Below are 25,318 nucleotides of genomic sequence, written 5' to 3'. Positions count from 1 at the left end.
TTAATAACATTATCGGATATATTCTGTTTACATATATATACATTATTATATATATACACATATATACATATTATACATATACATATATACAAATATAATATAGATTTTATGTATAACACATATACTATGTATAACATATAGGATAGCTAATATGTAAATGTATATATATGTATACATATGTATGTGTATACTTTAAAAAAATCTATCCTTGTGTGTACACACACACACACACACACACACACACACACACACACAAGTTTCTTCTCCACTTTATATACACTAGTCATAGGAGAATATAATCTTTTATTGCTTTCACATACTATAGATTATCTGGCACATGCCAGTGATGTAGTAGCTGTCAAATATAAATTGAATATATCAGTGAATGTTATTAAAGATAAGAGTCATAGTTCTTAAGAGAACTTTTAGTCCAACTCTCATTTTATGGATGAGCAAACTAAGTCCCAAGGTACTCAAATAAATTGGTAAGGGTTTCACAACCAACAGAGTCAGCACTAGGACCTAGTTCTTTTGGAGATCTTACCTACTTCCTCTTAGATTCTCAATTCCTTGTTTTTGTTGATTTTTTTCTTGTCCAGTTCTCTCTTTTTTTTTTCTTTTCTTTTCCCAATAGGTTAGCATCGGGTTTCATCCTATGGACATTGCTAGTGCTTGTTTCTCTTATCTTATTGTCTTTTTAATTGCATCACTCTGCTTTCTGGCACTTTCATTATCTTTGAGCAGGTATATTTGTAAACAAAATAGGAGAACTATCTATTGTGAAAATATGAAAATTGCAAAATCAGTGAACACAAGTTTTTGAGGAAAAACATTGTCATGATTATCTCTTTATGTTACTAAATGTACATTCCCTAACCAAGAAGACACACTAACCTGCTTCAACACTGAACTGGATTTTTCTGTACCCCCAACTTCCAACTAAGATTTATTCTTGGGTTGATAATCATACTCACCTCTCAGGACTGAGATCAAAAATAGATAGCTATAGCTTATTTGTGAAGATTTTAAGTTTCTCTGTGTGAAGAAAATATTCTATCCATCATATGCTTTGAAAGTAACAGACTTTCAATAAAAGTTTGTAGAACAAGGAATGGATGAACGAATGAATGCACACATCTTGTATTTCACATAAAACCTTTTCTAGAAGAAATAAAAATTTTTGGCACATAGCAAATATGTCTCCCCAGTTCGTTAAGAAAATTCCAATTGAATATCTATCATGACCCAAGATGCATATCACAAAAGTAGACTGGGCTTTTTATTCTCTGATTCTCCTTTTGACATAGACATTTATCTATTTGACTAATAGGCAGAAGGGTTAATGGTCCAATCTAACCCAGATATTACTATTTCTGCATTTATGTAGTAACCAGTATTTATCTCAGTGCTTTGCTGTTGCCAAAAGCCTAGATGACAGATACCAGGATGCCATTTCCTTAGGGATCACTGGTCCTAATTGGTACAACCTTGATTTGTGCTTCCTTATTTGAAGGATCATCTCTTAGCCCACTCAAATATCTTTTTTTTTTTTTTTTTTTTTTTTTTTTTTTTACAATTAGTAGGTCTTTGGTCATAATCATGCAGTGGACATTCTCTGTGCTTATTTTTTTCCTCTCCTCTTGGTTCTGGCTCTGGATCTCATGTTGACTTCCCACTTCACTAGTTTTGTCTTATTGCCAATGAACTGCCCTTGCCCAATTCCAGTGTTTTCTGTTGAGCCATCCCTTGCTTGGCTGTCACTAGCTTTCTGATGCCAGAGTCAGTCTCTTCCCAAGGATGTTTCTGCTATTGCTGAAGGCCCTCCTTCTGCTTCAGCTGGTTCTGGCTTCTTTGTGGCTTCTGCCATGTTGCTTGGCAAAGCTTGGCCTCCAGTGCTCAATTGTTACCATATGTGTCTGGCCCTTATTTTTTCCTGCTTACTGCCTTTGACAGCCTGATGTCTTTGTCTGGCCCAGCTAGAGTGCCCAATTCCCTCCTGTATTTATGGTAAGAACCAGAATGTCCAGTGAATGTCTATTCACTTCCTATTGCAACATCTCAAAATGATTGATACGATTGTGTTTATTCTCTCCTTTAGCTGTCTCTAATTTAATAATGCCTAATAATATCTTAACATGGGATTAATTTTTTTTTAATAATTGTGTCTCCCTAACCTTCAAAATGTTGAAAAATGGACATTCAAGTTCCAATGTTTAACAAACTTTGTTCTCTAACTAAACTTTCTGTGGACTCGAAGCTATGAAAGACTCATAGAATCATGAACTAAGTGGGGCCTTTACATTATCTAGTTCTTTCTGTCAATTTTTAACAATACCATAATTAAATTTTGACAAGTGCAAATGTATCTCATTTATTAAAATATCCACAAGAAGCATCAAGGAGCTCATTCTCACATTCAAAAACCTGTCCCTTTCAATATATATAACTTGAGCTTTAGGGATTTTTTTTTTCTTTTAAAATTTAAAAGTCATTTCCTATTCTATGGTACTCAATAAAATGAAAAAAAAAAAACATGATTCTTTTCTAAGAAGACATCTCAAAAACTTTGGAAAGCTAACTTTTTATCCATTTTTATCAAACCTTTACATTTTCCATTACTTTAATGATTTACTTTAAAAAAAATGAATTAAAATATATTCCCTTGTATGTGAGGAGAGAAGCATTCAATAGGTTTATGGAAGAGGTTATAAAATATAGTGACCTTCTATTTGGCAGTCAAGTACAATAAAGTACCTGCCCAATCTCCTTTACCTGAAGGTAAAGAAATGACCATATATGACCTTCAATGTTCTCCTAATAATAGAATTCTATCAGTATTTTGTTTAACTTCTATTCAGTAATAGTAACAATACTATTAAATACAGTATTTGATATTAAGTCCCAAACTATTCTACAAAGCACTTTCTCTATTTTCTTATTATTGTCAGTGCTACTTAGATTCTCTTGGCTCAACATGCTTGAAATTTTGAAATTTAAATTTGTCTTTAAATTAACTTTCTCTCTTGTTTTCTACAATCATTAAGTTTTATAGATTATTTCTTTATAGTATCATTAAATTATAGAGATAAACTATATTATACTCTGATAAAAACATCAATTTCTTCCTAGATTTATCATGACCCATAATGCTTTTTTAATGGGCCTCAGATCTTGACATGAATATATATATATATATATATATATATATATATATATATATATATATATATATGTATATATATATGTACATATATATATATTGAATAACATCTTATTGATATATTTTGCTTTAATATTGCCTAAACTTTCCTCCTTTTTATCTATCTTTCTCTTTCCTCCAAGGTAGTTGTCCCTTATAAAATATATTTTAAAAAATAGAAATGAAGAAAGAGAAAGAAAATGACACTTTACGAATTTGTATGCAGAGGCCATGGCAATCTTCTATTTCTCCAATTTTAGTAGATGTGTTGCCAAAGCAAATATGATTATATCTTGTTAATATAAAATCCTACTTCCCTCACCCACCTTTTAATTTATTATATTCTATGGCAATAACATAACTTTCTAAGATCATATTCTGATATTGATCCATTTCCTACCAAGCCAAAATAATATCTTTAAAGTAAAAGTTACCTTTTTTTTGAGTTTAAATCTCTAATTTTCCTTTCCTTTTATACATTCATTGTACAGTTGTATATGTGTTGGAAACCATAAATTTCATTGCTGCTTCTTAATCTTCTGAATTATTGGTAAATATGGCAATTATAACAACATTGATCTCTCCTTCCTTTCCAGTAGCAATGGCAGTATTGAGTTATTCTGATTTGATTGTATAACAGGAAAAGTATTGAAACAGGGGAAAACACAAATAAGCAAGGCTTACTTCTTTCTACTCTGTAGCTACTTTACATGAAATCCATCTTGGTAAAAATACATAAATATCTTTCTCCAGCATGTTCTTCTTTTTTTCATCTTAAAGAATATTTTATTAAGTTTTCAAGACTCCAAGGAAATACATTTATTAATCAGTCCTCTTTAGATATATTCCATCCATGTCCAATATCCTATATTCCCATAAGCAGATAGTGGGCATAGTGGCTTGAGTTCTGAACTTAGAGTAAAAGAGACCTGAAGTAAATGTCTTTATCATCTACTAGCTGTGTTACTCTGGAGTCATAGTGAAACCTCTTTTGGCCACGGTTTTCTCATATAAAACATCACATAATATAAGCATAACAGAAGCATTTACTTCAAATGATTAGTATGAGGTCCAAATAAAATAACAAATATAAAGAATTTTGCAAATTCCAAAGTTCTAAATAGATGTTAATTATTATTTTAATATATAATCAAAAATAAATCTTCTCAGACACCATTGTGTTAAGCAATTATTTGCTTCCCAGATCTCTCCCCACTTTTTTTTTTTTGAAGCCCTGGATTTCTATAAACAGCATTTGGGACAATACTGGTATTGCCCTTAATTTCTTGCTCAGAAATTTGTAATGTTTAACTATTTTTAGATATCTTCTGGCAGGACCAACTGACAACATATGAATTGCCAAAAGTGAATAGCCATAATTGTTTTGACAATTATTGATAGATTTTTCTGTGATATCCTATATTCATATTCAAGTACAACAGACTCTTTCTATTGTTATAGTCAAGTCAGTAATCAGCTAGATGATACCATTTTTGGAGAGGCACTAGTGGCTGGGAAGGAGCATACCTATATGTAGAGGGTAGTTATAGGGCTGAGTTTTCAAGGAAATTAGGGATTTGATATGGTATAAATACAGAGGGAATTAATTGCATATATGAAAGATGTAGTATTATGTGTAATACATCAAAAACACTAGATTGATTGGGCAGTATAACGCATAAAGTGGAGTAATATGTAAAAAGTTGAAAAGGTAGATTGTGAAGGATGTTAGATGGAGGATGAATAAACTGATACCCAAAGGCAGAAAGTTATAATACCAAATTCACACAGATACGTATCAGAGCTAGAATCTGAAAACAAGTACTTCCATCCAAGATCACTGTTCATTTTCTTCTTCATTTTATAGTATCAAAATCAGCTTGGGCCTGTAATACTATATATATATATATAATATATATATATATATAATATATATATATATATATATATATATATATATAGTAATAATATAATATACTATATATTACTATTATTACTATAATATACTATATATATATATTCTATCCATATAGATCCATATATAGAGAATCCAAAGGAAAGAGGGAACAACCATGAAGAAAAGATATTTTGGCTATTTGAGATCTCAGAAACTAATCATTTCTGTTTTTCTTTGCTTATTTGTTGTGGTTTAAAAAAACCTATGTACAAGTCACATTTTTGTTTCTGTTTTCCATGTTTTGTTATCTTGATATTTGGGAGAAACTGATTATTTTACCAAAATCTAGAAGAAGAAAATTCAAATATGTACTGGATCTGAAACTAAATATAGACAAAAGTCATCCAAAAAGATTATAATCTAAAGCAATGATCATTAGGGATTTGGGGACTTTTAAACATTTGTATTATATGTGTGCATATAGTTGTATTTCAACGTATCTTGATACTTAAGAGATTCTGATTATTTTACAGAGGACTAGAAGAAGAAAATTTAAATATTTACTGGATCCATAACTAAATATAGAGAAAAGTCATCCATGAAGATTATAATCTAAAGGAATGATTGTTAGGGGTTTTTGGACTTTTAAACATGTATGTATGTATATAATTGTATTTTAATAAAATTTATCTCCTCTGTAAGCTTATATGTTATAGTTCATTCATTTAAAGTTTTTTTTTCTCTCTCCATCCTCCCCCCTCTTTCCCTTCATCATTTTGTTTATTCCCCTCCTTCCACTTGCTTTCTTGCTTACTTCTTTCCTTCCTTCCATTTTGGTATTTTTCAATGAACAAAATTGGAGAGAAAAAAAATAAATTGATTGAAAAAATATAAATTAAGAAAAAAAAATTAACTGCCCAAATTGCCAAATGATAAGTTTTCTGGACTCTACTTTGACATAAGGGTTAGAATTAGAAGTCAAGAAAATATTCAAGTTAATTCAACAAAAATGTATTCAATACCTGCAATGTGTAAAAAAAAAGTCTTCTAAACTCAAGAAGATATTACTGTGAATTTTATGTTTATTTATTTCTATGTATATTATAATCTACTAAAAAGTTGCAACCTCTAAATCTCAAGATATGCCCACCCCCTACACACATAAAAATGAAAAAGAAATGCAACAAAGTAAAGTTCCAAGAAGGGAAAACTTACCAACTGGTCTTACTTAATAAGAGAGTACCAAAGAATAGAGAACAATCAAAACAATGCTAAGACTTGAAGGTTGTGGGAATAGGACATAAATGGATGAAATTTGTGGAGAATTTATTTGGTTTTAGACATGATGAGATTAAGGGAGTGGCAGTCTTGGCTCTGATCCAGCAATTAGTAATGTAAAAATTTGATAGCATATGGTATTGTGTTTTCAAGACAATAAGCATCTTTCAGCAAAGTAAGCAGAATGAATGATTGCTTATCTTGTCACCTACCCTATCCTTCTCTCTTCCACCCTCTGAATCTCAGTACCTCTCTTCATAAAGATAGGGCAGTTATCAATTACCTCCTAGAAATTTTAAATTATTGACTGAGTGAGAAGTAGAAAGGATTTTCTTTGACTGTCTTACTCTGTCCATTGCATGTAAGAATTATAATACTATTCTCAAGCAGATGGCAGGTATGGAAACAGGGATGATTTTCATACTTGTCTCCAGTTGGCAGCAGTTAATTTAGTAGAGAGAGGAAAAAAAGAGAAGAGAAGAGAAGATACAAAAAAGAATATACAGAGATCATATTGTAGGCAGGATAGTATAAAGAGCATAGTTGATGGAATCAAAGAACAAATTCAAATCCCAACTCTCGATTTACTTTGTGCAAATCATTGAACCTCTAGGCTTCACTTCATTTATCTATAAAGTGAAAGGTTGGGCTTCATATTCTTTGACATATTTTCTAATTCTACACCTATGATTCTATGATCAATTTGGCAGGGAACCTCAGACTAAAAATTTGAAAGTCATCAGATTAGATATGATCATTGAAGAAAGTAATGATCACTGAGGGAGAATTTTTTAAAAGAGAAAGAACAGAGACCTGAGAAGTGAATACCTTGAGGATAATTCACAGGAGGAAGAGGATTTGTTTTCTACAATCATTAAGTTCTATAGATTATTTCTTTATAGTATCATTAAATTATAGAGATAAACTATATTATACTCTGATAAAAACATCAATTTCTTCCTAGATTATGCAGGATTATAGAAATTACAGATATGGAAAGTAATAAGTCCCTAAACACAAGAGCAGTTAAGGATGTTAAGTAAACACCATCAAATGAAAGGAGCTTATTCTTGTTATCTTCATAAATGGATGTACCAAGTATGTTAGAGCCAAATGTGTCCTTATATTAATCCCTCACATGTTAGCGGACAAATATGAAGTGGCCTCTGGTTGCTTTAAGATGGTCTGAGGCATTGGTAAGTGGGTTTATCTGGATTCAGAAGCCTTTGGGTAAAGGAAGAGAGAAGGGATGACAGGATAAGTAATCACCCATTCCATTCATAATAACCAAAACTCTCATATTGATACAAGATGTTCAGTCCATTTACAAAATATATTAGTTTGGGGGTCATACTCCTATCTACCATTCACCTTAATCTTGTTTAGAGAAAAAAAGATAAAAGTATGTGAAATATTGTTTATTGCCCATATTTTTTCTATATGTCTAAATATGTGTCAGTATATAATTCATGCCTTTTATGTCTAATTTTTTTTAACAAAAATATCAGATTTGATACATTCAAATTGGGTTGTTATCCCCATGAAATTCAATAACAAATTGGGAGGCTATGTTCTTATGCCAATAATGATCCCATTTCTCAAAATATTCTCAAATCTCTGTTTTGGAAATAATAATAAAACCTAATAGATAAAGAATAAATAAGTTAAGAAGACCAGTAAGCATTATTAGAACCAGGGCAATATCATAAACCAAACTGTTACCAGCAATCACAATCATGACATTGATGCATAAAAAGAATAGTTATTTGATTAGATGTTGTCATACAAATTTCTTATAATTTCCAAGTTTCTTGGAATGAAAAGCTTTCGATATATACAGAATTAGCAAAAATAAGTAAAATTCTGGGAGAACAGGATAAGGTACAAATCATATCCATTCTTTGTGCTTCTGGAATGCCAAGAATGTTTTAGGTGAGCTTCTAGAAGTGAGATTACATCTTAGAACTTTTTTTGTTGTTAACTGAAAAAAGATGTATTTTATATATTTTACAATAGTTAACACAAACAAAATAGATTAAAAATAATAATAATAAGATAGTAATTAATCTCAAAACTATTTCCATCTGGATCCTATCAAACCAGATAGATATGATGATGATAACAATAATTGAAAAAAGTCTCATTTTTCCCTGTTGTTTGGAAAAGCTGTATTATTTATTGACTCTTGTAGGCCTCCAACAGAAGATGACATGGTTTTGAGTATTGTCTCTGACACATAGCTGCAGTATGTTACTAGGGGAGTTATTTGACATTCCAATGCTCTAGACAATGTTCTAAGATTATAGACTGCAGAACATATGCTCATTTGCATTGGTAGAGAGCTATTCCTTACTCAGGCATTCAGTACATCAATGAAATCAGAAACTCCATTTTATCTCCTCTTTATAGTTGTAGAGGATTATAATTATAGAATAGTTCATATATTGAGGGATACCATATTGAGCGACCGACAAATCCTAATTTATAACTCTTCTAACCAATCAAAAGGAGAACAAAAACCTGCCTAATCATTTTGTCATCTACCTAACCATCATGTCTTTATATCTATCACCGTTTGCTCTAGAAAAAGTAATCAAATGCACACTACAATCGCCACTAGCATTGTTTTGATAATGAATTGACTTCTGGATCCCATAAATTTCCTATGACTCCTACACCAAAACCCCTTTTTCTAACTATTTTTTCTCTATATGAACTTTCTACCCCTGTTATAATATCAGTATTAGAGGACTAAAGTCTCTCTTTTGTATTTGTCACATAGTAGGCTCTGAAATGATTATTCATCCATTTATTCATTTGCTAGTTGATTTAATTTAACTATCCTTTTCTCTTTTCTTTTTTAGGCTTTGTTTAAAAGGGATGGTTTGATGAGTAGGGGAGAGATATGAACAGGAATAAATGTATTGTTAAAATAAGATTAATTTAAGGAAATTGCCTTCAGAGAAATTATAAAAAAGTTTTGTTAATTCTTATGAAGTTAAATCTTCATACTTTCTTAGTATTAATAGACTCACAGACCTAGGCTTTACAGACCATCTTTGGAAGAAAGGTGAGCTTTTGAAATTTTGGCAATTATGGAAATAAAAATTCATATTTTGAAAGAACTTTGATTGTTATCAATTTAAAAATTCCTCCTTTGATAGATTAAGAGAATGATGTCTAAGGAGCTTAAGCGATTGTCCAATTCCAGGATTTAAGTTCACATCCTTTTTTTCCATCAGGTATTTTTAATTTTTTAAAGATATTTAATTTTATCCATTTATCCATTTCTCCATCCATTCTTTTCATTTTTAAAAAAAATTGTAGTAGTATATTAGTTTTCTGAATACATGCAAGACTGTTTTCAACATTCACCTTTGTAAAACATTGTGTTCCAAATTTTTCTCCCTCTCTACCCACCTGACTTTCCCACACAGCAAGCAAACTTATATAAGGTAAACATGCAATTCTCCTAAATGTATGTCCATATTCATCATTTTGCAAAAAAAGGGAAAAAATAGGAGAAAGGAAAAAAACAATAAGCAAACAAACAACAAAAGCAAAAGGTGAAAATATTATACCCTAATCCACCTTCAGTCTCCATAGTTCTCTTTCTATATGCCCATGGCATTTTCCATCCCAAGTCTATTGGAATTTTCTTGAATCACTCATTGCTCAGAAGAGCCAAGTATATATCTGTAAGAGGACTTGCCAACCCCCTGCTAGCCTTGGACATCACGCAAAGCACGGCTCAGGTAATCTGAGGGTAGCTTTGTAAGAGTGAACAAGATGGTTTTGGGAGGAAGGGGTCCCAACAAAAGAAGCAAGTGGCAGTTCCCAGGAGAAGCGTATTGGACCTTGGAGGGGAATATCTTGAATATCCTTATTAGGAAAGAAATGCACAGTATATCTACGTATAGCTTCCTGTAGAGAATCATGTATCTACTATAGATTAGAATGTGCTTATGTATGATGTAGGAAGTAGAAGCAGACACTGAGAAGATAAAAGGACTTGCAGTTTTTTTAATAAAGCAGAGTCTCACACCATCTTTTCTCTCATCCCTCATTACTCACAGTCTTCCCTATTCAAGTGGACAGGCAATACTGGTCACATAAGGCCTGTTCCACTTGGGAGTTAGGGACATAACCCCCAATATATATTAGAGTTGATCATCATATAATCGTTGTTGTTACTGTGTACAATATTCTCTTGGTTCTGCTCACTTTCACTCAGTCATTAGTACATACAGAAATATGTAAGTATTTCCAGGCTTTTCTGAAATAATCCTGCTCATCATTTTTTATAGAACAATAATATTCCATTATTTTTATATATTCATATCTTATTTAGCCATTTCCCAATGAAGGAGCATACACACTATTTTCAGTTCCTTGCCATTACAAAAAGGGTTGCTACAAACTTTTTTTTTTCAAATGCAGGTCCTTTTCCCTTTTATGATCTCTTCCAGATACAGACCAAGTAGAGACATTGTTGAATCAAAGGATATACACAGTTTGATAGTCCTTTGGGCATAGTTCCAAATTGTTCTCCAGAATAGTTGGATCATTTTTTGCTGCTGCTGCTGCTGTTGCTGCTGTTGCTGCTGTTGCTGTTGTTGCTGTTGTTGTTGTTGTTGTTGTTGTTGTTGTTGTTGTTGCAATTGGGGTTAAGTGACTTGTCCAGGATCACATAACTAAGAAGTGCTAAGTGTCTGAGACCAGATTGAATTCAGGTCCTCCTGACTTCAGGGCTGGTGCTCTATCTATTCTACCTAGCTGTCCCATGGTTGGATCATTTCACTACTCCAACAACAATGTATCAGTGTCCCAATTTTTTCACTTCCCCTCCAACATTTATTATTATTTTTTTCCCCTGTCATCTTAGTCAATCTGAGAGGTTTGAAATGGTATCTCAGTGTTGCCTTAATTTGCACTTTTCTAATCATTAATGATTTAGAAGATTTTTTCATATTACTAAAGATAGCTTTAATTTATTCATCTGAAAATTGTTTATTCATATCCTTTGACCATTTGTCAGTTGGGGAATGGCTTATATTCTTATAAACTTGAGTCAATTCTTTATATATTTTAGAAATGAGACCTTTATCAGAAACACTAGTTGTAAATTTTCCCCTAGTTTTCTACTTCCCTTCTAATCTTGGCTGCATTGATTTTGTTTGTGGAAAACCTTTTTTAATATAATATAATCAAAATTATCCACTTTGCATTTCATAATATTTTCTAATTCTTTTTTGGCCAGAAGAGTGTTCTTTCCTTTTTGCCATGTCAAGCAAATAATACTATTTTTTTTATCAAAATAAATTGTCATTTTGAAGTTATAGATACAACTTTCTTCTGCTTTTCATAAAGTGTTATAGGTGAACAATAGGGACATCTTTGAACTGAAATGATGAACAGTTTGGAAAAAAACACATATGTGGATATTATAAGACATATCTAACTCTTCCCTCTTTGTTATGGTTATTAGGGGATTAATATAACTTGATTTCAAAACATTAAAAAGGGTCGACTATACATCTGGTCACTACTAGATATTTAATCATTTAGAAGTCTATCAAACAGATTTTTAAGGAAGAAAGGAGCAATGTGACAATTTGTCACTGATCAATCAACAAGCGTGTATTGAATACTTATGCCAGGTACCGTGCAAAATCCTGAAGAATAGTGAAAAAAAAAAAAGTCAAAACTACAGTTTTGCCTCATATATCTCTCATTCTAATGGGGAGATAATAGGATGAAAACAACTATTTCTCCATTTTCCAGGTGGAAAAACTGAGAGGTGACATAAGTGCTTATGATTCACAGAGGCAATTAATGGCAGAATTTTTACTAGAACATTTTTTTTTTAATTTCCAGCTTAGTGCTTCTTCTAATGTATTGTGTCACCTCTGATTTTCTCTCCCATTTGAAAGTGTGCTTCAATAAATGCAAGAAGTTATATGAGGTATTATTATACCATTTATTAGTACTAATTATACAATTTACTAACAGAATTTCATTTTTATATATTGAAACAAATTTATGGATTCTTATATAAAATGGTGAAGCGAAAGGGTAAATATTGGCCATTCATGCTTGATGAGTCAAATATCTGTGGTAAAGCGCTCATGAGTATGAAAACACAGTTTTGTACAAAATGATTCCATGAGCTAGCCATAAGAGATTTCTTCATCTCCACAAATAAGAGACAGGTTTGGCCCTCTTTTTCACCTATACACACAATACAATGATACTCCTCATACATCCTAAGATAGAATTTTGCCATAGAGTCTTTGCCTTTGCAAAATTTCCAGAAGACATTATGTGAATCACCATATAGAAACACATCCAGTTAAGGGGGGGGGGGGAGTATTTCATCTTGTTGCTTGGTGATAGAAGATGAGAACCAGTGATGTATTTCTCTGGGGAGGGACTATGGGAATAAGATCCCAATCAGTTATTTTCAGGCTGATTTGAAATAACTGATGGGCAGTCAGGAGAGCTGCAAAATCCTCAGCTGACAGAGAATAGGTAATGGGGTGCGCCACTAACTTGTTTCTTGGCCCTAGCAACGAATCATTTCTTTCTCTCTCACCTGTGACACAAAATGCTTATTTAATAGCAGCTAGAATCCCTTTTTTGTATTCTTCCCACATCCCAGCACTCAGCTAACACACAAAAAGAGAGAGGAAGAGAGAGGGAGAGAGAGTACAAGTTGGCAGGGAGTCAATATATTTCAGTGTTTTATTACTATGGAACTGTGGTACCATTTAGTTGGTTAAGATCAGCAGAGAATAAGTAGCTTGAAAGTGACTCAGATATCGGGGTAATGATTAAAGGCACAACAACAACAACAAAAAAAAATCCATGGATTAATTAGCAGGTCAATGGTGGTTGAGTAGTTATTACTAAATTACAAGGTTTGCATGCAAGAGAAAGGATTGATCGCCGGTGTTCAGTGATTGCATGTTAGAATTTCAGATCAGTGAGGAGAGATTCCAGCTTACTTAAAGATTGGCAAGGAAATCAGACACCCAGATTTCCTTCAATCACATGCAATTTCCAAATTTATCAATATTTGCTAATATTGATATTTTCTTCTTGATGTAGTTAAGAACTGAAGTCTGACAACCTGATTAAAAATATGTGAAGAGAATAGAACTAACATGGCTAAGACTCTGACTAAAATGGATGTTGAAGGGAGAAGCACCTTTTTGAGTATTGTGGGCCTTGAATATATTCTGGGTTTAGGATATGGTCCCTTACAGGAAGGGAATCTAAGTGTGCAGGAGAGGAAAGAGAAAGAAACAAAAGAAATGGATTAGCGGCATCAAGTTGCCCACTGATCCAAAGCATAGGAAACAGGAATTGATATACATAGTCTCCATATCTCAATGATGCAAAGCACAAGAATTCTAGGATCTGAGATAATAAGACTTTAATGATGCCATTCATAAGAGACAATGAAATAGTAAAGGAACTGTTGACCTTAATCAAAAAGAGAAATTATTCCAGTAGGTCTTTCACGTGAATGTCATTTAAAGCAAACTAGGAAAAGATCTAGGTATATACATAGATCTCTACGCTGTTATATGTAAGTCTAATCAGATGTGCTGATGTAGAGGATAAGCAAGTTGTCAAGGTAGTCTCCTGTTAACTTGCTCCAAGACAAATGGTTCTACAAATACTTTATTTCATTTCCAAATGACTTTTTTTATTCCCAGTAAAATTCCATTTTGTATCAATTAATAGTTTTGCTAATACCACAGTTATGAAATATTCCTTTTTCTGAAATCCCAGAAGAGAGCATGACAGACAATGGAAGTGTAGAAAAATTGTTCTGGATAATCAAAGAACACTTTTAGAACAAGGTGTTTGGGGATATACAAGAAACAGAGTCATGTGATCTTTTTTCTCACTTTGTGAGTGACAGCAAATATAAGTATCAAATTATTACAGGTTCTGGGGAAAGCTGTCCTACAGAAATCCCCCAAGCACCCTGCAGTGAGCCAAAGCCAAAATAGTCGGTGTGAAGAAGGCTGATTAGTATAACTAAATACTTGTGAAAGAAAAAGGTTATATCTGATTTTGGGGTGTAAACTACTCATCTCTCAAATGATTAAAATGATAAATAGTATTTACAATAGCTGTTGTTAAGAGACAAAGTAGGCAGAGTGGAAATTTTAATTTTTATTATAGAAATAAAATCCATAATGGTTAAATAATAGCAGTATTCAAATCAGAACTAATATTTCTTAATTCTTAGCTGATTTTACGATAGGCTTTAGGAGTGTGGGAGGGAATAACTTCACACTCCCAGTTTTCTAGATCCTCTAGCTATCCATCTACCAGCAAAACATCACTTTAACCCTTTATGAAGCCATAGTTATTTGGTGGAAATGGGGGCTGTTTCAAGCAACTACTGGACAAAAGGAGAGAAAGTAAAAAGTTGATCATTTTGCATTTGAATGTATTCCTCTAGATTGATTTTTCTGTGGGCTCCTTCCCTCTCATTGCCTACCCTCCTTTGGAGCTATCACACGAAGCTCAAATACTCAAATTCAAAAATAACCAACATTTTCCTGTCAATGCACTAGTCACAGAAGAATTGTCCCTAAAAGTGCCTGTACACACACACACACACACACACACACACACAATAATACCATGTACATTGGGTTAATGGGGAAGGGATTAGGTTCACTAGTACTTTTAAATCTCAAGACTTCTAACCATTTTTGGTTTAGAAAAGGCATTCAGTATGTGTTAGAAGTTAGAAATAGCACAAGGACTAACTGTCTCTTTTACCAGACTGCTTGAAAATAGGTACAAATGAATACAATGATGATTTATTATGTGTAAGGCTCTGATATTGGAGATACAAGAATAAAAAAAAATTAAAAAATGATTCCCTTCACCTAAAAAGCAAACATTCTCCTGGGGAAAGGGCACAAAGCAACAAAGATAAATTAATACAAAGTATGTAGAAATAATACAAGATTTCTAAGAATAAGTGATAAAGAAATAGTTAATAACTCTATGGGGGTAAGTGAAGACATCAGGAAAAGCTGATGGAAAAAGATGGCACCTGAATTTCTCAAATAATTCCAAGAGATAGAAGATAGGAGGAAGTTCATCCCAGGTAACTTGTGCAAACACTGAGGCAGGTAATGGAATATATAATGTGTGAATGTGATATGCTCTGTATGATCAAGAGCTAACTTGCCAGTTTCCGTGCATGAAAAGGAATAACAAGTAGAACAGTTGAGAACTAAGTTGTGGAGACTCATAAATGCCACACTGTGAAAATTTTAACTGAGAGGTGATAGATAACTATAAAAATGCTTTCAGAAGAGGAATAACTGATTACCAAGTTCCAAGAATATCAAGGATGACTCCAAAATTGTATTGAAATATTGTCACTGAAAGAATAATTATATTGTCAAAAGATATGGGAAAGTTTGGATGAGGGGTGGATTCAGGAAAAGATAAAATAAATTATCTTAAAATGTCTCTTAATGGGACATCTGGATGGAGTTATTCAAGAGGCAAATGTTAATACATTCTATATTGGGGTGGGAGTGGATATTAAAGAGAGAGAGACTAAGTAAAAGAGGGAAAGCTTCTTAAAAGCTTTTATAACTGGAAGGAGAAGGATTTGGAGAGAGGGAACTGATAGGGAGAAGAAGAGAAGAGTAAGGAGGTGAGAAAGAGACAATAAAATGGAGAAGTGAAGGGAGAAAGGAAAGTCAGGAAGGAAATGAAGTAGGAAGGAGAAAGGGAAAAAAGGAGGAGGAAAGCAAAATGTTATCACCTCCCCCTCTTCTTATGATGTCTCTTGAACTGCCTGTTTGGATTACCCATAGGCCACAGGAAATGGTCCAAAGATTTTTGTTTGATTGGAATTTTAAATGTCCAAATCCTAAAAGGAGGAAGCTTAAGCAATACAGAACCCATGTCCATCTTGAAGCCTCATGTAATTTCTCATAACTGAAGATCTTCTCAATGTATATGACAGTCTTTTCCTGTGAATTTTGTAAGTTAGATGGGTGGTTTGAATAGAGATTTAATGAGATGCTTTCTGCAGTCATTTTAAAAGCTCAGATTTTATTAATAAATTAAAAACCAATTGATCCTATGTTCCTAGGTTTTAATCCATGAAACCTGAGTTCAAATTCTACATCAGCTACTTAATCATTTAACCTTATCATTTACCCTTTGTTTGCCTCAGTTTTCTCAACCACAGAAATGGAGATAATAATAGCATCTACATGTCAAAGATTTGAGGATTAAATGAGATAATATTTTAAAGTATTTAGCCCAGTGGCTGGCACATAGCAGCTGCTACATAAAAGCTAGCTATCACTATTACTAAATCTAACTTAATGGGTGGAGAAAATAGGCTTGCTAGCTATTTTTTGAAAGTATTGAAGAAAAAGGAACTACATAGTTGTGTATTTTAACAAGTTTAGACTCTAAAATAAATGCATTAAGGATGGTAATAAAGTTTTTACTTCAAAGAAAATGCATTCTCCTCTATTTGATTAAAGTCACTCCCTCCCCTTTATATTTTGAAGGCTATTAGAACCAATACAATTGATCCTGAAGGTTAAACAAATCTTAGACCACCTTTATCAAAAAAGCTTTGTATTAAGGTTTTCATCACTTTCAGTTCTTGGGCTGAAACTACACTTGGCCTTCTGGTCTATTTATTTATTTTCTTTCATCATTAAAAGTTATGGATAGTTAAAATGCTAATTAGTTTCCTGGTCCTTAGAAACTGGTAGAATAACTTATTTCATTTGACCACCAAACAGTTTTAGGCTATGGGGTATCACCACATAATAAATCAACAAAAATACAAATGTCTGTTCTGTTACAAAGCTTCAGATGATTTTTCCTATTCTCTATTAATTTGCATCAGTGATTATTAAAAATGTTTCTCTCCACACATTTTCCCCATGAATTGAATTACTTGGTTTTGCAATGTGGTTAATGTTGTCCTGGATTAGTTGTTGTTTTATTTTTATGAATAGATCATACTTTAATGGGAACACCTGCTTATTCATGATTTTCTTAATGAATAATCTTGGCATTACTAAATGGCACCACAAACCAATTATAGCAAGCAATGCACTGACCATGTACAGACAAGGCTTCCCAGAAAGTAGGTCACTTCTTGCCTAACCCTGTCATGAATCTGACAGGATTCTTAGATGGAAGGCTGCTGAAATGCATGGAAGTGTACCTTTGAATTTCAAAGAATTCCAGTAACACTCTTCTCTTCTCTCTGTTTTATTTTTCTAGGTAAGTGAAGCTTCTTTTGTGGTCGAATATGAATCAGCTGGCCAATGTGACACATGGATTCTCAGACTGAAAATACTACAGATTCATACCTATTCTTGTTCCATCCAAGTGCCTGGTTTGTGAGTCTTTACGCTGAAGAATTAAACAACTGTAACATTTTCTAAGATGCAAAGATACCAAATAGCCTCATTATGTGTGTTGAGGCTTACTGAGTAACTGTGCCTTACTTTATACTGATTTCACATATGAAAACCCAGATTTCCCCCCCCAAAAAAAATGAATGGAGGATGCTTACTCACACTGTAAAATGATTCACTCTGGGAATTCTTGAAATAGCAAACACATTTATGACTTGATTTATGATGGGGAGAGAATGGGGGACAGGTCGCATGGAACTTTCCCAGCAAATATCGGTGGCATAAATTGAAATGCACCTGTTTGTATTTTCTGGAACTTATAGATTATCTCTGGATCCCTTCATAGATAGATACTGAAGTGTTGAGTTGTGATTTGTTTGCTCTTTGGTTTTCTGGAGGCTTAAAATTGCTCAGCTTCTTTGCTCCTAGATTATCCCCTTCACCTCAGCTAGATGAGGCCTGAATTTGAGAATTGAAGAGAATTAATTTTTTTAAGCATGCAGTGTGGAAGGTAGATTTAGTTGGCAAGAATGACAGTAATGTTTTAAAAAGAGGGAAAGAAATGTCTGTGAGATATTAAAAATTTGGAAAATCACTACTGGAAAATTGGCAATGAGATCCATGTAAGAGCCTCTGGTTTGATCTGGTCATCTTCCCTAAAATTCTCTTTCTCTCATTTTCTCTTTCTTTTCCTACAATTCTATGCAAGTTTTCTTGCATAGCCTGCCAGCAATTGGCATAAACAGTAGGTTCTAGTCTAGGCTACTCTAAGGAACTAACTACAGGCACTATGTGAGTTGGTGCAAGCTCTTCTGCCTTCCTATAGGAGTGACCTACCTCCTTATTTACACTAATTAGCATAATATGAAGTAGTCAAGTGGCTCTCTCTGATCACCTGTTGGAGAATTTTCCCCAGTGCCGCTGATTCACTGTTTGAATTCTATCATTGATATCCATGTATGAAGTTATTAATTATGAAATACAGTAGAACAGTCTTACAGTAAAATACTTGTTTCCCAGACAAAGTTTCACTTGAAGGTCATTGTTGCAATTGACTCATTGTGGTACATTGTTACAAACTGAAAATTTCATTTCTTCCCCATTGTTCATTGAATGCCTTGCCAGATGATTTACTGTTGTGTGTCAAAATGAGCTTTGTTATGTATGGAAAATGTGAGATGAATTTACTACTGTGCATTATGTAGATTTCTAATTCCATGGAGTGAAGGGGGTGGAATTAAGGTAAAGAATACAGACAAGTTGGGCCTACTGTAAATTGACTCAATTTTTATTTAAGTTCAATCTATTAGTTTTTTTCTAACTCTTATTGAATAAAAAGACAAGGCCTTGCTTTTATATTTTAATTTTTACTGTGAATATCTGTTATTTTTATCTGCTACTATAACACAGAAGTAAGAAATGAGACTTGGCCTTGTTTCTATATGCTTTTACCATGGAAGTTTAACATTTCTCATTTGATTTATAGTCAAAAACTGACTCAGTGTATTCTGTAGAAATTTTCCTCTCCAAGTACAATCTTAGTGATGGATAGCTATCTAGGTTATTAGACACAGAGTAAGAGGAGTCTAGACCAACAGTCTGGAATTGTCCTAAAAAAATCTAATGGGAAATCAGTCCCACAGGAAATCAGTAACCTTCTCTCTGGTATCCAGGGAATTTCTAACTTTGACTTCTTCCTTTGCTCTGTAAAGAATGTTATCTTCTTCATTGTAGTAATAATGTATAGTGCTTTCCCCTCCCTAGAAACAGTCAGCAACAGTCAACAAACATTTATTAGGCACCTGTCTATATCTATGCTAAGTGTTGAGGCTGCAAAGTCAAAGACCAAAACTCCAGTACCATCCCTATTGGTTTCATATAGCTTAAATTTTAAGAGACAAGAACATATATTATACATCAAATAAATATAATGAGAACAAATATAAACACTTGAAGTAGTGAAATGCAAGGAAATTTGGGAGGAAGGGAAATAATTTTCAGGATCAAAAAAAAGTTTTATGTATATGATGGTATTTTGCTGGGTTTGGAGAAAAAGATATACTCTGATAAAGAGGGAGTATATTCCAGGCATGTGAGATGTGCGCTGAAAAGGTAAAGAGGAATGATATGTGTCAGGAAGAGGAGAGAAGGATATTTTGGCTGAATCAAAGAATACAAGAAGAGAAATTATATCCCATTATTGAAAGATAAGATGGACTAAAGGAGTTTAGATTTTATCCTAAAGGCAATTAGAAATTGGTATTAAGTGTAGGAGTTATATGATATGATCGATCCTTAGCAAAATCAGTTTGACAGCATATGTGCCATTGAGTAGGAAGATTTTTGAGGAGGCCATTAAGAGAGACTACTACAACCAACTGTGCAAACAGTGATGAGGGCATTAACTAAGGTTTACCTGTATAAGTAGAAAAAGAGGTCAGATATGAGAAATGTTATATAGATAGAATGAGGGAAATTTGGCAACTGACTAAATAAGCAGAGAATAAAATTAAATGTGGATCACCAAATAAGCATTTTATACGCTATTTGTGTAATATTTATTAATTCATAGCTGTGTTGATTTCCAGTTTCAACTTTAAAAAAATTCTTCTTCTTACTTTTTACTTTTGGATTTACAATACTTTCCTTCTGTAGTAGACCTAGGGCAAACTCATCAAGAAAGGTGATTCCTATTGGATGTCTCTTATATCATGAGTTCCCTCTAGCTGTACATTCCTGGAGAAATGAGAGAATGCCTATTAAAAACAACAACAAAATAAGAACAGGGAAGAAGGGGAAAAAATCATCCCCCAAGCAGGATTACATTGGGAATTGGCAGAGCACTTTCCACAGCCTCCTTATCATTATCATTAAAGCTAATGTCATTTCATTCCCCAGTGAAAGAGGTTCCTCTGGGGGCCTTTTTGCCTTTTGACAGTGGAGACTAGTGTGTAGATTAATATGAATCTCTGCTTCTGCTAATGACAACTTTTTGTAACATTAATATTTCCTCCTCAGGAAAATATTTTTTTTTGACTTGAGGATCTGAACTCTAATTTTGTAACAGCTGGTTTGCTCAAGTAATCAAGCAGTGCTTTTTTTTTTTAATGTTCAAGCTAGAGTTTTGTATTGGAAAGGGAGACTAGAATTATAAATTGTCCCTGAAAACTGTGATTTTGTCCACCTTTGAAACAGGAAATAGAAAATGAGGCAATTAATTGGATAACATAAGGGCATAAGGGTGAGTTGTGGGAAGTTGGAAGAACTCAACCTCTTTCTGTTCAAATTATGAAGATAATTTCAGGTAAACATGCTTTCTTGGACTAGATTGTCTAGTATTGTTATCTCATTTTGTCTATACTCTATGTCAAGAGTTTCCAGGTAAATATTGTACTCTAATTTTTCTTAGAGGGAACAGATTTAATTTCTTTCTGTCTTTGCCGATGTGCTGCATTTCACATCCAAACTATTTAATTACTTAAATAAGTTTCTCACTAGAAACTACACCAATCAATTAATGAAAGGAGCTGTTGTTTTTATTGCTGTGGGGGGTTTTTGTGTGTGAAAAATCAAACAGTAATTTATGGCCTCTCTTCTTTCCCTACAACAAATGTCTATATGTCAACATTGTTACCTCAAGCCCAGGAGATTGTTAAGAAGAATGCCAGGGCAGTCAAAAGTAATCTATATTTTCTTAGGAAAATAGTCACTATGATATTCATTTATTTGATTAACATTTATTAAACACCTGCTATGTTCCAGGTGCTATGCTAAGTGTAGGGGAAACAAAAAAGGGAAAAAAATAGTCCCAGCCCTCAAGGAGCTTACAATCTAATGGAGAAAGAAAAATGCAAAAAAATATACAAAGCAGGGTATATACCCACTAAATAGGAAATAACAAAAAGATCAAGAGCACTAGATTTAAGAGGGATTGGGGAAGGCTTCCTATAGAAGATGGGATTTTAGTTGCAACAGAAGGGAAGTGAAGATTAGTAGTTGGAAGAGAGGAGAAAGCATTCCAAACATGGAGGCTGCCAATGAGAATGGTTGGACCAGAGAGATGGAGTATCTTGTTCAGGAAAGCAGTCTCCCTTTTTTGAACTTCGATTTTTCAGTTCCAAAGTAATCACTGTTCTCAGTTTTTATTATATTGTTTCTAGATTAAAAATTATTAAATTATAAAATAAACAAAGTATTATTAAATTATTAAATGACCAAGATGAATTGATATTCAATTCATTAAACCTTTATTATGAAATATATTATGCCAAGTGTCTGGGAGATATAATGCAATGAAAACATTGTTAATGCCATCTTGAAATTTACAAATTATGAGTAAATTTTGTTTGTTTCAGCAAAGTTTGGTTAAGATTGTACAACATGAGAGAAGAAATAATAATCTTTCCTCTCAAAGAAGTTATAGATACATTCATAATGTCAACCTCAGAGTTCAGCCAAGAGTGACAACCAGAATTAAGTTGTATGTATGGTTTATTTTTCTCAAGCTGGAGATATCCACAGGAATTTGCAGTTGGAACTGAGCTCAGGGTAGGGTTAGACAGCAAAAATTATAAAGACAAAAAACACAGGTCAGGTGGGCATTAGGGAAATGGAGCAGGTAATTGCATCTGGCTTAATCAGATGCAGCCATTAGTCTCCTGGGCTGAGCTGTTTCTCAGAGATTAGAAGATACCCTCTAGGTACAGGGAAGTGGGTCATCCACAGGGACCCCATAGTTCACTGGGGGGTCAGCATGAGCTAGTCTGAGTCGTCTCTGTGACTACTGGCATATCAGAAGGAATTTCAGGTTCAACAAGCAAACACAGCAAATGATCTCAGTTATGTTGTGCCCAAGGGATACTCAGTCTGCCTCCTACTAGGCTGATTTTGATTCCCAGATCAGTCTGGCCTTCACTGGACATTAAGGAAGCTCATGAAAATCAAGGTCGTTAGTAAAATTGTTAATCATTCCATTTTCACAACAGATACCTATTAAAAATAGGTGCATACGAGAGGTTGAAACAAAATGATATAATATATAATGGGAAAAATGATTAGTGAGAAAAGAAGATAAAGGAAAGATTCCTTGAAAAGATTTCATTTAAGATAGGCTTCAAAGAAAGGGCAAAATTCAAGAGTAAACAAGGAGAGAGAATGATTATTATATAATCAAGGAGAATATGAATAAAATCAGAGGTAGAGACTTGTGGGAAATATCTATCTATCTATATATATGTATATAATAACAATAGTTATCATTTATATAATGTTTTAAGTTTCACAAAGTGATTTAATTCTATTGTCTGATTTTCATTCTTGGAATAACCTTATGAAATAAGGGCTATTATTATTCAGACACGGTATAGAAAGTACTGGACATGGAGTCAGGAAGACTTGAGTTCAAATTCAGCTTGGAATGCATACTAGCTATGTGACACTGAGCAAGTCAATTCTCACTCTACTTCAATTTCCTCTTCTATTAAAAGGGGATAAAAATAGATGCTATATCCCAAAGTTGTCCTGAGACTAAAAATGACATATTTAAAAAGTACTTTGTAAACCACCAAGGTTTATAAATACAAACTATTATTATTTATTACTAGAGTGTCAGTGACTTGCTCAATGTTATCCATCTAATATCTGGGGCAAAAATTGAACTCAGGTTTTCCTGAATCAAGACCTAGCACTGTATCCACTATACCACTTAATTATCTTAAATAATAGTGGGAAGTTTGTGCAATAAGGCTGAGAGAAGATTGTAGAAGACTTTTGAGTGTCAGCTTTTATTTGACAATCAATTATTAAATCAGCATGCATTTATCAGTCTTTTGCTATGTGTTAGTCACTAATTGTGCTTGCTAGGGATATAAAGGAAAATAGAATGAAAGTTCCTGTCCTCAAGAGGCTTACATATAATAGGGAACAACTGATAGAATTGGGGTAAAACATGATCTTAGCTGTTTAAGGAAATGATTCTGGGAATGGTATAAAAGATAGATTAGAGAAGTGAGAGAACACATGAGAAAAGTTGTCAAGATACTTTAATAATCTAAGGGATTATTATGTATTAGAATTCAGATGTTTTGTGATTGGAGGTATATAAAAAGAAGGAGAGTTGAAAATAAGTTTTCCAATATTTATATTAAATATATAAAATCATAGATAAAAGAGTTTAGGAAGAGAAAAAAGTCCCAGATAATATTTAAATTTTCAACCTGAAGTTGACTGAAGTGCCACTGTGAGTAATAATAAACTCAAAAAGAAGAGAAGGGTTAGGAGAAAATAAAAGAGATTCAAGTTAAATCCATGTTGAGTCTAAGACTCTGGTGGAAAAGCATAATTTGGAGTTGGAAATTTAGAAATAAGAGTTTATAAGATAGTTCAAATTCCATTTTAGGAACTTAATGAATGATGAATTGCAAGTGTGGAAAGATAAAAGAGGAGAAAGTCACTCTTTTTTTCTTAAAGAAAACGTGCTAATAATGTTTATAGCTCTTTCTAACATAATTATACCCACCTTTCATTATCATTTCATATTGCTCAATTTCACAGAGCATTGTAGTTGAACCAGCCTGCTAGTTTTTTTTTTTCTGAAGATCACATTTTACATCCATTCTTTGTGTTGTTGAATGAGTGATCCTTATGTCTAGAAGGTCCTCATCCCTGAGCTCTACCAGCCTCAGAATCCCTAGTTTACTTCCCAGCAGACCTCAGATATCACTTCTTGAAGGAAAATTTTCCTGATGCCTTATTTATCATCTTCCTACATACTAGCACTCAAAACTAGTCAGAATCTGAGGCCAAAATGGAACTCAGCTCCTCCTGACATGTTCAAAAGCAACTATTTATCTTTCAAAAGATAATTTAAAAGTTAAACTTTTCATCTATCTTTTTTTTTTGGTCTTTGCCTTTCTCTGTCATCTCTCCTCTTCCTCTTCATTTCTTCTTCTTTATCTTCCACATCTTCCTCACATCTATTACTATACAGAAAATGTTTAATTATTGCTTAATAACTTCTCTTCCATTGAAGAATACTTACATGCATAGCTATGATTCCTTTAAGCGTGAATTAGTAAGATAAAAATGAGTAGATAAAATCTAAGAGTTTGGCTGATAGGGTAGTTTGACCAATTCTCTAAGGACAAATTCATGAGCAAAGCATGAAGCTGGTAGCTGAATAATGAAGTAAGAAATGGACTAGATACAAGCATATTATACTTTCTATATAACTCTTTTAAGGAGAAATTACATTTTATATACAGAAATTATAAAAAGGCAAAAGCAAAATCATATTTTTGACATTGAACTTAAACCTAAAAAAGAATCAGAGACAATATTAGAACTGGAAGAGGTCTTAGATATAATCATTATAGATCTCAACTCTTCCTCACTTACTAGATAATTTAGGATAGTTAGTCAGTTATACAACATGGATATGGAGGAGCCAGATTTCATGCTTCTTGACTCCACTGAGAAAACTTGTTAAATATTTGTATGATT

At 33.1% G+C, this 25,318-nt stretch overlaps 1 long non-coding RNA gene across 1 annotated transcript in view; it reads left to right on the top strand.

Moving 5' to 3' along the window:
• The window catches only part of LOC127554092 (uncharacterized), a 365,548-nt gene extending 343,533 nt beyond the window's left edge, over positions 1-22,015 (top strand). Inside the window, exon 3 of the long non-coding RNA XR_007951894.1 lies at positions 17,682-22,015. This is a non-coding gene — a long non-coding RNA (uncharacterized LOC127554092). The remainder of the gene's footprint in view (positions 1-17,681) is intronic.
• Positions 22,016-25,318: the final 3,303 nt, after the last annotated feature.

The sequence above is a fragment of the Antechinus flavipes genome, chromosome 3 (assembly GCF_016432865.1).
Source record: "Antechinus flavipes isolate AdamAnt ecotype Samford, QLD, Australia chromosome 3, AdamAnt_v2, whole genome shotgun sequence".
Lineage (NCBI taxonomy): Eukaryota > Metazoa > Chordata > Mammalia > Dasyuromorphia > Dasyuridae > Antechinus > Antechinus flavipes.
This window is presented reverse-complemented; position numbering and strand designations above follow the sequence as displayed.